The 16,098-nt window shown below is 41.7% G+C and overlaps 1 non-coding gene across 1 annotated transcript; it reads right to left on the bottom strand.

Moving 5' to 3' along the window:
* Positions 1-216: 216 nt before the first annotated feature.
* TRNAS-AGA lies at positions 217-298 on the bottom strand. Its single transcript has one exon. It is a non-coding gene; the product is annotated as a tRNA-Ser (tRNA).
* Positions 299-16,098: the final 15,800 nt, after the last annotated feature.

The following is a 16,098-nucleotide window of genomic DNA, read 5'->3' as shown; positions in this document are numbered from 1 at the left end:
CTCCATATTGGCGTGTTTTGTTCCTTCTCCCCCTCCTGGGCTCAGGTTGTAACCACAATCACGCGACACCCTAGCTCCCTCACGCGCTCCTTTTACGGTCCCATTGGGGTCCCCATTGTATTCCAACCGTTCAAAATTCCTTAAATAATCTGCGGGAAACACTGGGAAGAACTCTCCGAAACGAAAACAAGTATCGGCAGCAAAAGTTCACCTTCCCGTAGTCGGCAGGATTCGAACCTGCGCGGGGAGACCCCAATGGATTTCTAGTCCATCGCCTTAACCACTCGGCCACGACTACTGCTGCTGTTAATTTTGGCAGTGAGATCTATGTAGACTCTTCACACGAGTGTGTACAGTGTAACAGGTATGTTTGGATCGGGGAGAAAAACCATTCAAAGCTGTTCTGTCAGATAAAAGCGTATTTGAATGTTATGGTTCTAATTTATGAGGGATTCTTAGAGGATATCCCGTCCAACTCTTTTCTATCAGAAAAAACTGAGTTCTAGTCTGACTTCTTAAGTTAGAGTCAGAAAACAGGAGGGAGCTAGGAAAGCCTGGTACTAACGTACACCTGCTTTCTCAGTAATGGAGCCGTTTCCGGGACGGAATCTGGAACCTAGGGGCTCTGGCCAGCTCTAGGCTTCCTTGCCTGGCTCCCAGTTCCTTCCTTACACTTCTCTCTTGTACGGATAGCTCCCAGGAATTTCTTTTCATGCACCAGACACTAAAATGCTATTATTACTCACCGTTTTAAATTCACTACGCAGGATCAGACTGTCCCATCGTGCCCTAAACTTGGAAGAGTGTAATGCGTGATACAAATGTAAGGTGTTGTCATTTAATGGTATCCCTGTCAATACTACCCACAGTGTAACCCTTGGAATCCCTGAAAATAGTTTGATCCAGGTGATTTAGTAGCTTCATTTATTTGGTTTGTTGTTTGTTTAAAATGTCTTTAATGTCCCTGAAGAACAAAATGCAGTGGTGTGCTGGAGCCAATGGTACCTGCTCACTAGAGCCCACCTTTATATTTTTATGAATTTTGGGAGCCAATTGTTAAATGCAACCATTAATTAGAACTAAATTATATAAACTTACAATTAACGACACTAAAAACAACAGTAATGCTCAGAATTCACCATAGTCTAGTTATTTCCCCACATTTTATTATAATTTATGCTGTTGAGATTAGTTATGTCTTTGTGTCTGAAATATACAGAGGTTGTTACGGTGAATCTCATGCAGGGATATCACTTTGGGTAGTTTGAAATCAGCCTTCATGGGTGTAATAACACCAGGGAAATTGCAAATGCTATAAAACATGGCTTTTTCCTCCATAAGAGCTGATTGTCAAGCATCTACGAGCAACTACTAATGTTACTATCAGACCAACTGAATATTCCCAGCAAGGCAACACTCCTCTTATCTGTAGGGCTGCCCTGCTTATTCTTCCTGCAGCTTTGTTTTAGCCATAAGAATCCTGACATACTGTCTGATTTCCTACTCAATTCTTTAAAGTTCCCCTCCCTTGCCACCCCTCCAAGTTGCCTTACTAGGTGATTGTACTCGGAAATGGCCTCCAGCAGAAAGACAGGAGTAAGCCATTTGATACTGAAGTTGCCCTTGCAACGTGGGTTCCAGGGGGAGTAATGCACAGTCGCCATCCAGTTTAACAGGCTTAAATTAATGATTTGATTTTTCTCTAGAAATGATGACATCTGAGGTGGTATGGCCAATAGTTGAAAGATCTATTAGCATGTAGAAGATTTGCATGAAGGACCGTGAGAAGTTAAAAGTGGAAATGCTTGTAGTTGTGTGTTTTGTTTGTTATGAATATTAGAAAAAATTGGAGCTTGTTTCCATCTTCTTCCACTCACATCCTCATTTTAATAAAATACCACGTATGGATAGATCATCCAGAGGTTGGTGCTTTCAGAATTTTGCTTACAGCTCATTCAACTCTCCATTGGGTCTCTTGACTTTAGTCATGTTGTCTTTCTGGTTTGCCTTAGAGAAAAGTTCAGTGTTTACAAGGAGAAATGTCACATGTCACATATGTGTGTGGCTATGTGATAAACTGTAAATCATAGAGAGTAGACTATTAAAAATCTCTAGGTGTCAGGAGTGATACCAGGTGTGCTTCAGTGGACTGTAAACAATGGAAGTGGATGTACATGATGAATGTATACGTAATTTTAGAAGATTCTACATTCATGCAAATCATATTAGATTAAAAAAAACTATTATATATATATTTTTGGTATTTTCTTTTTGTTTTCCAAAGTGAGGAATCTTATTTATTATTTCTATAGTTGTTAATATGTGTAGACAGTTATGTAAATCCTTGTCCCCTAAGTCTTTCCCAGTTTTGGAAAGCATAGTGTCAGATGTGTCGTAAGGGAGAATAGCCAAGTGTCTTCAGATGATACAATTATTAAACATGGTAAAAGGAGCATGCTGTGTATTATTACGTTACTTAGTATTCCAAGGAAGTATTTTAGGAAAAAAGTGTCCAAAATAAGAAAATAAAGCCCTGTTGGCTTTTCCAAGTAACTGAAGAAAGCTCTGAGCCTGCCTTCTTGCTAGCACTGTTCTAAATGAGTTAGGGGTGGTGATACAGCTGGTTCTGTTGTCCCACACAGCTCCAGGCCAACCTCTTCAGTTACAAGGTGTTTTATAATCCTCCTGGCCATTCACATAATGAATTGCAAGGCCTCTTTAAATTCCCATGTACTTGAGTTTAATTTCCCCAGCCCTGCTTTTCACCCACACACCCCAGACCTTCTAAATGAACATCCACTGTTGCCCAATGACAGTGGTGCGAGGGGAGGCATCCTCCCAGAACATTTGCCAGCCCCCCAGCAGCTGATGCTGTGGAAGAAACAGAACAGCACTGAGGCAGCTCCGGTTCTTTTAAGTGGTCCCTGAGTTAGGCCTCGATGTCGTGTAGGTAAATTCAGTCCAGAACACGCAGGATCTTTATTGGAATTTGCCCATTCTACTCTCACAGCTGTGGAGAGTTTAGACTAATCACAACCCTCACTGGGATACTATCATCTTCATAATTTGAAAAAGGATCAGGAGCCTGCAGGCTTGGAACATCTTGAGAAAACTCTGGCCCCAAAATACATCATCACACGTGGGGGACACCACTCACAGCATCATCGCAGAGGGCTTAAGAATGCTGAAATCAAGTATTTCTCTGGCGTGATTTCAAATGGCCTGAGAAATCTGAGAACTGCTTTTTTTTTTTTTTATCTTTAAATCTTTTTTTACTGCAAAACAGATTCTTTCCTCTTCCATCAACCCTGTTGCTGTCAATGTGTCCGATGTTAGGTGCCAGAAATGAGCATAGCCTCTTAATGATAACAATGCCAAGGTTAACATGGCCGCCAGGGGCTCTCTCAGAAATCTGTTAGGGTGTATTTTGATCCACAGACACGTTCGGAAGGCGTGCACCTCCTTAGTCTTTCCAGTCTCAGTACATTTCTCTTCAGCAGCCTGGATAAAACCTGTCACTTTTTGCCAGACCTTCTCATGCTTGGGGGCCCTTGGACACTATTTTTCATTGACCCCATGTGTCCATATGGCAGAGCTAGGTTCAAAGTTGGTATTTGGGAAGCAGCCTCTGACAGCACAGAAGCCTGGTGAACTATGGTCATTTGTTCAAAAGGCCAGTATTCACAGATGTGCTCTAAGAGTGTAATACAATTTTTGACCCCACCCAAATAGATATTTTATCACCCTCCATATAGCAACCAACCAACAGATCAGTCTGAGGAGGCCAGTGCTAATGTATGTGGCTCAAACCACTTAGCCCTCTGAGGAGTCAGTAGTCAGCCTTTCTTTTGAGGCTTAAACATTAAAATGTTCCTTTCAGTTCTACAGTTCTCTGAGTACAGCTCCCTTTCCCCCAATTCCTTGTTTCATATTAGTTTTTTCTTTATGATTTTCAACCTTCAGAAAGTTAAACCTGACTCAAGAGAAAAAAAAAAAAAAGGATCAATTGGAGAACTATGTGGGAGGGGGAGTAGGAATTACAGCTGGGTGTTAGAATGAAAGCAAAGTGAGAACCAAACTGACCGAGGCAATCAGAAATGTCTCAAGGCCAGGGCTTAAGTTTTGTGTCTATCAGTCTTCCATTCCCTGATTGGCCATATTGCCTTTTAGGGAGGAACCCAGAGTTTTAAGCAGACCTGTCTGCTCTGTTTTCTCAGTCACATTTCCACATGTCAGCCATTCTATGGCCTTAAAAAAAAGATGTCTATAGGTTTCTGAAAATCCAAAAGTTCTCCACATCCACAAAAAACTCGTGGAAGTCCCTAAGGATAAAGCCAACAGGGCTATCTCTCTTATGGTAAACTGCCCAAAGACTATTTGGAAGCTGGAAAAGACTTTGGTGATTATGTATAAAACTCCTCCATTTTATAGAAGGAGCAATCAAGGCCAGAGAATTGAAACAATCAAAAAAAATTTTTTTGATTAAAATTTTGATTAAAATTTTGATTTTTTTTAATGTTTATTTATTTTTGAGACAGAGACAGAGCATGAATGGGGGGAGGGTCAGAGAGAGAGGGAGACACAGAGTCTGAAGCAGGCTCCAGGCTCTGAGCTGTCAGCCCAGAGCCCGACGTGGGGCTTGAACTCATGGACCAAGAGATCATGACCTGAGCTGAAGTCAGACACTTAACTGACTGAGCCACCCAGGTGCCCCTTAAAAAAATTTTTTTAACATTTATTTATTTTTTTGAGAGACAGATAGAGGCAGAACATGAGCAGGGGAGGGGGAGAGAGATACAGAATCTGAAGCAGGCTCCAGGCTCTGAGCTGTTTGTTAGCACAGAGACTGACGTGGGGCTCGAATTCATGAACTGCAAGACCGTGACCTGAGCTGAAGTTGGACACTCAACCGACTGAGCCACCCAGGCACCCCGAGAATTGAAATAATTTAGAAATTCTTTGATTATTAAGAGTTTTTCATTGCAGCCATTACATTGTCTTATTTCATTATCATGCTGGGTTATTCTGGATAAGACTCTTTCTGGTGGCCATGAATGATGATACAAGTTTAATATCAGATTGCCACATTTAGGAACCCTTTCATGCCTGCATTGATATATCAATAAAAACATCTCTTATCCCTTCAAGTTCTTTAATCTCTGATTGTCTGTGTCACTCTAATGTACCCACTGCTTTATAGTTTAGTGGTTATGTGTAGACCTCATATTACATATGAGAGCACAGGCTCCTTGAAGTACAGGGATGCATATCTGTTTGTATGCAGATGTAACTGATGCATATCTGTTTCTTTTGTAGTGCCTAGGAGGGAGAAGTATGGCTTTTGAGAAAATCTAAGCTGAAATCCTATTATAATGGTACTTTTAGGGGTCAGTGAATCCTGCTGTCTTCTAACAATAAGACAGATTCTGTGACTTGTGACTTGGAAGCCTATAGAGATGGTCAGTTCTTCCTTTCCCTGATTCTTCTTTCTTGCTAACATGGGCATAAAATGCCACAGAAACTTTTGGCTGACTGAAGGAGAATGAGTCTTGTCCCACATGCAGGGAGGTCTTGTTCTAAGAGAGACTGGGGGGGGGCTACAGGGGGGCACTGACCGGAGGTGGAGCTCCGGAGGGCAAAGCCTGGCCTCAGCTCTGTGCCTCTAGTGCTGACATGTGCCTAGCATGTGACTTCTCCATTGTAGGAGAAGCATGTTTTGTGGCTTTTTTATCCCTCCGCCGAAACCAACTCATCTTAGACTGCATATGACCAGGTTCTACAAGATATTTATCATTTATTAGCAGAACATCACTGATTGCTCTGTCCGTTCCTGTTTGCCTGCTCTCCTGTGGGTACTGAAATATCTCACCTGAAGGATGAACTCCACCAGCCTCTGAGTCAGCTCAGCACTTGCTCACTCTTCTCCATCAGGGTTCAATCTGGAATTGGTCTGGATAGCCTAACTCTGGTATCTGGTAAGTGAAAGGCCATGCTGCTGTCTGCCCCATGAACTCCTGTGTGATGGACTTCTCTTCTACCATTAGATTGAACTCTGTTTCTATTCTTGGGCTTGAACTTCACCCAAACCTCAAACCACTGTCCAGGGCTGCAGTAGTTTGCTAGTGCTGCCAATAACAAATTGCCACAAACTTGGTGGTTTAAAAGAACAGAAATTATTCTCTCAGTTCTGGAGGCCAGATGTCTGAAATCAAGTTGTGGGCAAGACCACACTCCGTCTGAAGGTTCAAGGAACAATCTATTCCTTGTCTCTTCCAGCTTCCCATGGCTATTAGCATTCCTTGGCTTATAGGCTCATCACTCCAATCTCTGCCTCTGTCTTCACACTGCCTTCTCCTCTGTGTGTCTTCTCCTGTGTGTCAGTTTTAAAGGAGACATGTGATTGCCTTTAGGCACTCCCAGATAATCCAGGATGAGCTCCTTCTTTCAGGATCCTTAACTTAATTACATCTGCAGAGACCCCCCCCCCCCCCTTTTCTAAATAAGGTAACATTTATAGAGTCCAGGGGTTTAACATGGATAGGTTTTTGGGGGCCATTTCTTTTTTTTTTTAATTTTTAAAAATGTTTTTATTTATTTTTGAGACAGAGAGAGACAGAGCATGAGCAGGGGAGGGGCAGAGAGAGAGGGAGACACAGAATCCGAAGCAGGCTCCAGGCTCTGAGCTGTCAGCACAGAGCCTGACTTGGGGCTCGAACTCACGGACTGTGAGATAATGACCTGAGCCGAAGTTGGACGCTCAACCGACTGAGCCACCCAGGCACCCCTTTGGGGGCCATTTCTTAGCTTACCACAAGGACCCTGACAAACTCCTGGCCCATGCTGACCTCTTGTCTCTTGTGGTTATGACATTCAACATGAATGGGTCTGTCTGGAATCAAATTCTGTCATCCACTTAACTATGAATATCTCCACAGCTCACACATTCTTACTGCCTTTCCAGGCCTCCACTTCCATCCTCTTGGGTATCAGTGTCAGGCTGGATCAGATCCAAGCTTGCCTTTGAACACTATGATTTTTTCCTGGTGGACTCCTTTTCTACAAATAAGTCCAGAGTCAGGTCAGTTCTTTTAGCCTCAGCCAAACTGCAATGGTTTTTATCCTCTTGTCAGCCTGGCAGTGAGGTGTCCACATGCCTCAGGGCAGTGATCATTTGGGTGTAGTAGTCTCATGTCTATAATATAATTTATTGTACGTACACTTACCATTTTCTGATGTCTTTCTATAACTTATTTTATTTAATTGTCACAGCTGAAGAACTAGGGACAGAGAGGTAGAGTTACTTGCCCAAAGTCATATAGCTTGGGTTTTGAAATTGGGTCTAAGTCATGTTCATTTTACCATGTCATACTATAGTTTACATGTTTTCATTATTTATTTTAAGGTTATTTTTTCTCCTCCCCATTAAAAAAAGAAACTGAGGCAACGGTAGGAATTTGCTTTCTTTTATTGTTTTTAAAGTTTATTTATTTATTTTGAGAGTGAGAGAGAGAGAGAGACCATGCGCATGCCAGTGAGGGAAAGGACAAAGAGAGAAAATCCCAAGCAGGCTCTGAACTGACAGTGGGGCTTAAACTCACAAACTATGAGATCATGACCTGAGCCAAAATCAAGAATCAGATGTGTAACCGACAAAGCCACCCAGGTGCTCCAGATAACTTAATTCTTAAAAAATTTTTTTTTTAACATTTATTTATTTTTGAGAGAGAGAGAGAGACAGAGCGCAAACAGGGAAGAGGCAGACAGAGAGGGAGACAGAGAATCCAAAGCAGGCTCCAGGCTCCGAACTGTCAGCACAGAGCCTGACGTGGAGCTCAAACTCATGAACTGAGAAATCATGACCTGAGCTGAAGTCAGACGCTTACCTGACTGAGCCACCCAGGCGCCCCAGACAACTTAATTCTTAAATTTTGTCTGTGGGAGATCTTTTTAGTTCAGGGTCTTTGAGTGTATATAAGTTCATACGTCTCTTCCTAGTTGACATTATTCCACAGTTATTGCGATTCCCCACTGTGTGTAGAATCTGTCTGTACCCTCTTAACACTCTCCAGCAACCATCCTGTGTACACGGAGAGGATGAGATGTAGTGTAAAGGAAAATGCTAACAAGTTCAATCAGCCAGAAAGAGTTTAAAAGTGTATTTCAGGGAAGAAGTTGTGCAATGAATTTATACACTGGCTTCTGACAAATTCAGACCAATGTCTATGCTCTGAGTATAGTTAGATTAAAATTCTTTGAACCAACAGCTGTTTGTCACTTAGCCCTGCTAGCCTTGGTCTTGGATCTAGCTCTGTCACTGGCTTATGTCTTAGACGAGACATTGAAACTTCTTGTTTTTTAGTCTTCCGATTGAATACCTGATATGCTTCCATACCTTAGCTTTCTGTGGTACGGTACAGTAAAATCAATCTTAAAAAATTTAAGCTTTCCTAATATAAAGGAAACATAATCTAATGAAAGGCAGTGTGTCAATGGTAGTAAACACGTGACCTTAGAAGTCACATGGACCTGGGTTGCAATCTCATTTCTCCTCTTTACTAGCTGAGGGTGGTGGGTACTTGAAGACATTGCTTATCTTCTCTGTCGGTTTCTTCATCTGTTAAAAAATGGAGTTACTAATATAGTACTTATGTGACAAGGATGCTGTGAGGGCCGAATGGGAGCCCAGGGTGGAGGCAACAGAAGTGCAGAGCTACTGAGAGAGTCAGGAAGGCCTCTAATGATGAGCCCAAGAGGAAAAGACCATCTTCAGGGCCATCCACCTCTCTGGGCTTGTCTAATGTTTTGTCCCCAAAGCCAGGATATATTTTGTAACAGACAGGTTACTGGACCAACGAGAGAGAAGTTACTTTCATTATTTTAAAACAACCCTACACGTCAGTGACTGCTTTGCTTGAGCTCTGGGGAGGGGTGCAACGTGGAAGTTAAGTCTTCTGCTAGGAAATAGGCAGGCAAGTCAGAAGGAGCCTTCAAAGGACCCCTGTAGAGGGCACAGAGAACAGGAGAATGAGGTCGAGTGTAGATGAAGTCAGAGAAAACATGCATGTATTACACAAAACCCTTTCTGTTGAATTCAGCTGCTATCACCCAATTCAGTCTTCTCCATGACTAAAATATCTACAAATATCCTCTCACTGGTTTCCCTGCCTTCAGACACTCTTCCTCTAATCAGATCAGTTTGCTTGCACTCCTGGCAATCTTCTTAGAGCTGATGGCTTCCCACTTTTGGACCCTGACCTACAGTAAGAAGGATGGATCTATCTATCCATCCATCCATTCATCCATCCATCCATCCATCCATCCATCCATCCATCCATCCAATCACTTACTTACTTACCTGTATGTTACCTATCTAAAGTGAGACAGAAGTTTTATAAAATTGTATTTTAGTCAACAAGAGATGCATTCTAATATTTTCTATTTCAATCTGTTCTTTTTATTAAAAAAAGGTGCTAGTTAAAACCCACTTAAATAGATCCCATGATGTACTAATAAATAGTAACCCACAGTTTGAAGTATTCTGTTCTTAGAGCATTGCTCTGATTATGTCCTTAGTTTCTTACTAAATCTTTGATGTCCTTACTTTGCCTGCCATATGAAGTCCAGGCATCTAGTACCGCCTCAGATCCATTTCCCATTACTCCTGGCAGGTGACATTAGATGTAGTGGGGCCTTTAGAGTCAGATGGGCCACAACTGAAGGCTGGTCAGTGACACTTACCAGTGCTGTGGCCTTGAACAAGTTAACTTAATTTTTTATATCCCTGTACCCTTACCTGTAAGGGAATAATGGTGTCTACCTCGTCAGGCTGTTGTGAGGATCAGATGAGAATGTACACACTAAATACTGAGTAAATGTTGATGGTGTCGTTATTCTGTTCAGTATATGCTCCAGTTTCTAACATACTCCATTATTGGCTATTTTCCAGAAGCATTTGGTGTTTTCCATGACTCCTTCCCTGACCATACTGTCTTTTTTGGGAAATCTTATCAATCTTTTATTATTCAGCTAAAAGAGACCACTACTTTAGTCTTCCCTGACCAGTCGATGAGAAGTATTTCGCTCCTCTCTTGAGTATCTGTACCCCTATAACTACATTGTGGCACTTATTATTGTTGTCTGTCATCGTTCTTTCTTTTTTTTTTTTTAATGTTTATTTTTGAGAGAGACAGAATGTGAGTGGGGGAGGGGCAGAGAGAGAGGGAGACACAGACTCTGAAGCAGGCCCCAGCCCGATACAGGGCTCCAACCCTCGAACCGTGAAATCATGACCTGAGTCAAAGTCAGACGCTTAACCAACTGAGCCATCCAGGCACCCCTTTCATTGTTACTTCTGATGTCACAGGGATGTGAGATCCATGAGGATGGGGAATGTTTTCATCCCATGTGTGCTTCCCTAGTGTACACCCCCTCAAAACAGCTAGCACAGATAATATGGTGAACGATCATATAGAATTGCCACTTGCTATAGGAGGCTGAGGTGAGCATGGCTCCAAGTTTTCCAGTTAAAATAGAATGTCTGATACTGTGTATCTGAGGATGTCTTGCTTACCCTGTATTTTTAATTCCACTAGAAATAAAGTAAAAATAATCTTTGGTTGTCTGAACTTTTCATATAGACACAAACTACCCAGGTAAATGACCAGCTTGTGGCTGGTTTTATATCAATGATATCAATACTGTCAATACTGATTGTCATTCCTAGAACTGTCTTGTGTGCATGTGTATATATGTGCTCTAACTCTTGTAACAATGCATGGTGGGGGAAATGAGTTAGCAAAACAACAGAATGGCACAGTTCTGGAATGAATCCTGGCTTAAGAACACAGGGTGGTGGTTATGGGTTAGGCTCTGAGCCTAAACCTCCTGAATTTAAACCCTATTTTAAGGGACATCTGGGTGGCTCAGTCCCTTCAGCACCTGACTTTGGCTCAGGTCCTGATCTCATGGTTTGTGGGTTTGAGCCTGTGTTGGGCTCTGCCTGGAGCCTGGAGCCTGCTTCGGATTCTCTGTCTCCTTCTCTCTCTGCCCTTCCCCCACTTGTGTGTGTGCGCTCCCCCCCTCTCTCAAATAGGTAAACATTTAAAAAATAAACCATATTTAAATAGAATTCATCTATTTACTGGCTGTGTTATTTAACGTATTTAATTTTCAGTGCTTCTAATTACGCTTCTGTAAAAATGGGGACCAATGATATCACTCTCACTGTTAGGACTGTTACGAGGATTCAGTGAATTAATACATGTGAAGCACTTAAACCATATTTGGTTAGTGTCTGCTAGTGGAACAATGCATATCGTATGTGCTGGCAATTCCACTTCTAGGTGTATATATAATATATATGAATACATGTATTTACCAAAAGACATGTTCTAGAATGTTCACAGTTGCAGGATTTATAATAGCCTCAAACTGGAAGCTACCAAATGCCCATCAACAGTGGAATGGATAAATAAACGGCAGTGTATTTATGTAATAGAATATTATATGGCAACAATAATGAATAAACTGTATGTACTTGCAAAAAAATAAATGAATCTTGGGGTACCTGGGTGGCTCAGTCGGTTAAGCATCTGACTCTGGATTTCGGCTCAGGTCATGATCTCATGTTTAATGAGTTTGAGGCCTGAGTCAGGCTCTGTGCTGACAGTGCAGATCCTGCTTGGGATTTTCTCTCTCTCTCCCTCTTTCTCTGCCCCTCCCTGGCTTGTGCTTTCTCTCTCAAAATAAATAAATAAACTTAAAAAAAAAATTAAAAAACATGGATGAATCTCACAATGTATTGTAGAATAAAAGAACCAGATACAAAAGGTAAATGCAGTGTGATTTTATTTATATAAAGATCAGAAACAGGCAAAACTAGAAAATAGGATAGTGACTGCCCTAGTTGGGGAGAATGACTAGCTAGTGGCATGAGGAGGGTTTCTGGGGGTGCTAGAAATGTTGTGTTCCCTGTTGTGGTACTGACTATGTGGGTGTGCTCAGTTTTTGAAAATTCACCAGGCCGCATATTTGTGATTTGTGTACTTTTCTGTATGTACATTAATTAAAAAAATTTTTTTAAAGTACATGGTGATATAAAGTGCTTAATGCACATTAGATATTATTATTATCAGCCAAAAAGCCCAAGTTTCGAGTGCTGACTTTGTGGTTATTGAGATGGCCCAATTTTTTATTTAAATTTAAATTAAATTAAATTTAATTTTTAAATATAATTTATTGTCAAGTTAGCTAACATACAGTGTATACAGTGTGTTCTTGGTTTCGGGAGTAGATTTCCATGATTCATCACTTACATATAATACCCAGGGCTCATCCCAACAAGTGCCCTCCTCAATGCCCATCATCCATTTTCTCTCCCAACCCCCCCACCCCCTGCCTTGTTATACGAATCTCTTATGGTTTGATTCCCTCTCTGTTTGAAACTATTTTCTCCCCTTCCCTTCCCCCATGGTCTTCTGTTAAGTTTCTCAACTTCCACATATGAATGAAAACATTTGATATCTGTCTTTCTCTGACTGACTTATTTCACCTAGCATAATACCCTCCAGTTCCATCCACATTGCTGCAAATGGCAAGATTTCATTCTTTCTCATTGCCAAGTAGTATTTCATTGTATCTATAAACCACATCTTTATTCATCAGTTGATGGACATTTGGAGACAGCCCCATTTTTTAATTCTTCCTTTTTAAAACTCCTCCTTTAAAATTCTTTTAAATTCTTCCCTTCTAAAACAATAAACAGAAATCATGATGCCTGTCTTGAGGAGATTTAGGTGCTATTGAGAACTAGTGAGATGAGATTTTTACACACTTTTAAAAAAAGTTTTATTTATTTTGAGAGAGAGAGCGAGAGAGAGAGGGAAAGAGAGAGATATTAAGCACACATGCAAGCAGGGGAGGGGGAGAGAGAGAGAGACAGAGGGAGAGAGAGAATCCCAAGCAGGCTCTGCACTATCAGTGCAGAATCCAACAGGTGGGGCTCAAGCTCATGAACCGAGAGATCATGAGCTGAAATCAAGAGTCAGACCCGTAATTGACTGAACCACCAAGGTACCCTGGTGAGATGAAATTTTTAAAATGGAACCAGCCTCTAATGTCCACCAGCAGCCGTAGAGCCAATTTTTATTATAATAGGAAAAGTCATGTGAGTGCCTCCCTTAGTTGTGAAAAAGTAAGGCCAGTAACCTCTTACCCCTGAGGTAATATTATTAAGGGATTTTTGTTTATGGTTTGACAAAGGTAGCCCCCTCACCATAGAACTTGGTAAATAGAACTGATCTTGAGTAGAAGTTGGTGATTTTGCCAATGTTTAGTATGCCCATGATATAGCCACGAAAGCAATGGTACCTGGTGAGCTAGTAGAACATTCTAGTTATTTCTCTCACCTGGCATTTGGAAGTATGATTGACCTTTTATTTTACTTATTTTATTTATTTTAAATGTTTATTATTTATTTATTTATTTATTTAACGTTTATTTTTATTTTTGAGACAGAGAGAGACAGAGCATGAATGGGGGAGGGTCAGAGAAAGAGGGAGACACAGAATCCGAAACAGGCTCCAGGCTCTGAGCGGTCAGCAGAGAGCCCGACACGGGGCTCGAACTCACGGACCGCGAGATCATGACCTGAGCTGAAGTCGGACGCTTAACCAACTGAGCCACCCAGGCGCCCCTAAATGTTTATTTTTGAGAGAGACAGAGACAGAGTGGGGGAGGGGCAGAAGGAGGGGGAGGGGCAGAGAGAGAGGGAGACACAGAATCCCAAGCAGCCTCCAGGCTGTCAGCACAGAGCCCGAAGCAGGGCTTGAATTCATGAATGGTGAGATCATGACCTGAGCTGAAGTCAGACACTCAACCAACTGAACCAACCAGATGCCGCTGATTGACCTTTTAGAACTGAAAAAGGCCCTAGGATGTTGAGCCGTGTAAGGATGGAGGAATGGGGAAGGCCCTAAGGAAGGAGTTCCAGACTTCCTGCTGATCTCAAGCAGTTCTTTGGGTCTCCAGCAGTTCACTAGAAGGGTAAAATGTATTCTGAGCTAGTAAAGCATACATACTGGTTAAGAATAATAGCTCTGGGGCACCTGGATGGCTCAGTGGGTTAAGCATCTGACTTTGGCTCAGGTCATGATCTTGTGGTCCATGAGTTCAAGCCCTGTATTGGGTTCTGTGCTGACACCTCAGAGCCTGGAACCTGTTTTGAGTCTGTGTCTCCCCATCTCTGCCCTTCCCTGCTCGCTCTCTGTCTGTCTCAAAAATAAGTGAACATTAAAAAAAATAATTATAGCTCTACTAAAAGCTATCATTTATTGGACACTTACTGTGTGTCCAGCATGGAGACTGATTTTTGTTCACCACAATTTGTCCTCTCCTCCTTCCTAGACATGTGACTAGACTAACTTTCTCAACATCCTTTGAGTTACCTGTCATTCTGTGACTAATTTCAGAGGAGCAACATTGTATAGTACTTCTGGTGTTAGACCTCAGGGCAATTGAAGGTTCTCCTCTGGTGCTCTCTTCTTCTGCTGCTGTTTGGACTCCATAGTTATCCAGGCAGTAGTTAGCAATGTCCTAGGGATGACAGAGCAACATAAAGGAAAGAAGCTGGGTCCCTGAATGACTGTGTGGAGTTAGGCTTCCCTGCTACTCTGCACAGGAACTGTTATGAGAGGAAAAGTAAATTTCTTTGATTTCTGAGCTTGCATTTCCCAGCTTTAAGGGGCACAAAAATTACTTGGGGATCTTGTTAAAGTGCAAATCCTGATTCAGTAGGTCTTGACTGGGGGTTTGAGAGTCTGCATTTCTAATGAGTTCCTAAGTGATATTAGTGATATTAATGATGTTGGTAGTCCATGTGTACTTTAAATCCTTCCCCTGGGAATTCGGATTTAATTCGCTGGGGTGGGGTTCAGGGACATATGGTTCTAATCACCTTCCACCCCCACCCCTCCCCAGGTGATTCTAATTTACAGACAGGATTAAAACCCACTGGATGGGAGGAATATTTTCTGAGGGTTCAGGAATCCTTTTCCGTTCCTGGTGCCCTTCAGAGGAGGAGATTATTCCTTATAGCTCTTCTAAGCAACCTTGTCATCCTATCTTTTTATTAACCACTTATGGGTAATGCTTCTGGTTACTTGTCTGCACTGTTGGGAGTACTTGTCTTCCTAAACTTCATTTCAGCCAGAAACTTCTTTTTTTTGACATCTTCTTGTTTGACATCTTGTTTTGGATGCTCAGCCTTGTCTTTGAACAAAATAATTCAAGATGGTGATGTACAGAGAAGCTGATTGTTGGCTGTTCCCAAAACCTGCCTTTAGGGACCACATATTGAGCACTGAGTCTTAAACCCTGCAGCAACAGTCTAACCTGGGATCTCAGTGCTGAGACAGACACTCTCCATTACGGAGATGGATGATGTAATAATTAAACTACTATTTTGTGCAATCAGTTTCACCTGAAGGTTCTAAAGCCTTAAGAACATCTGGTGGCAATTTGTAGTTAACACAACATTATTTTGCATTTATTAAGTGTTGATAATGCCCTAGGTGTTGTTACAGAATACAATCCCTGTTCAGAGGTCAAGACAGAGGGCAAATATGTCCCATAAGAAAGGAGGTGAGGCTCATAATAGTTAAGGACTTTTCCTAAAAACCCCTCTATCTAGGTTAGTTGAAACTTTATAATTTTGGAAAAGGCTGCCATTTGTATAAATTTTCTGCAGTTTATAAAATGTTTTTACATAGATTATCTAATTTTAGGTAATGTCTATTTCATAGGGGAGTGGGAGGGTGGAGGGGTGACCTACAGTGACAGGCTTGGGTGCCTGAACCAATTATTGGCAAGGAAGGATGGGATTATTATGATTGGCATAGACTATTCAGGATCCACTCTTGGAGCTGAGCATGGAGTTCATTATCCTTGGGTCACATGGAGCAGGGGAGATGAATGAATAAAGTCAGGGTACTGATAGGAAATAAGCAGGGGGGAATGGTTGCTGGTAACTCTCAATGGGGTGTAGTCCAAGTATTTGGTGTCACTTTATAGAGGAAAAACACCTGGGGTTATGGAAGTTGA

Source organism: Lynx canadensis, chromosome F2 (assembly GCF_007474595.2).
Source record: "Lynx canadensis isolate LIC74 chromosome F2, mLynCan4.pri.v2, whole genome shotgun sequence".
Taxonomy (NCBI): Eukaryota; Metazoa; Chordata; class Mammalia; order Carnivora; family Felidae; genus Lynx; species Lynx canadensis.
This window is presented reverse-complemented; position numbering and strand designations above follow the sequence as displayed.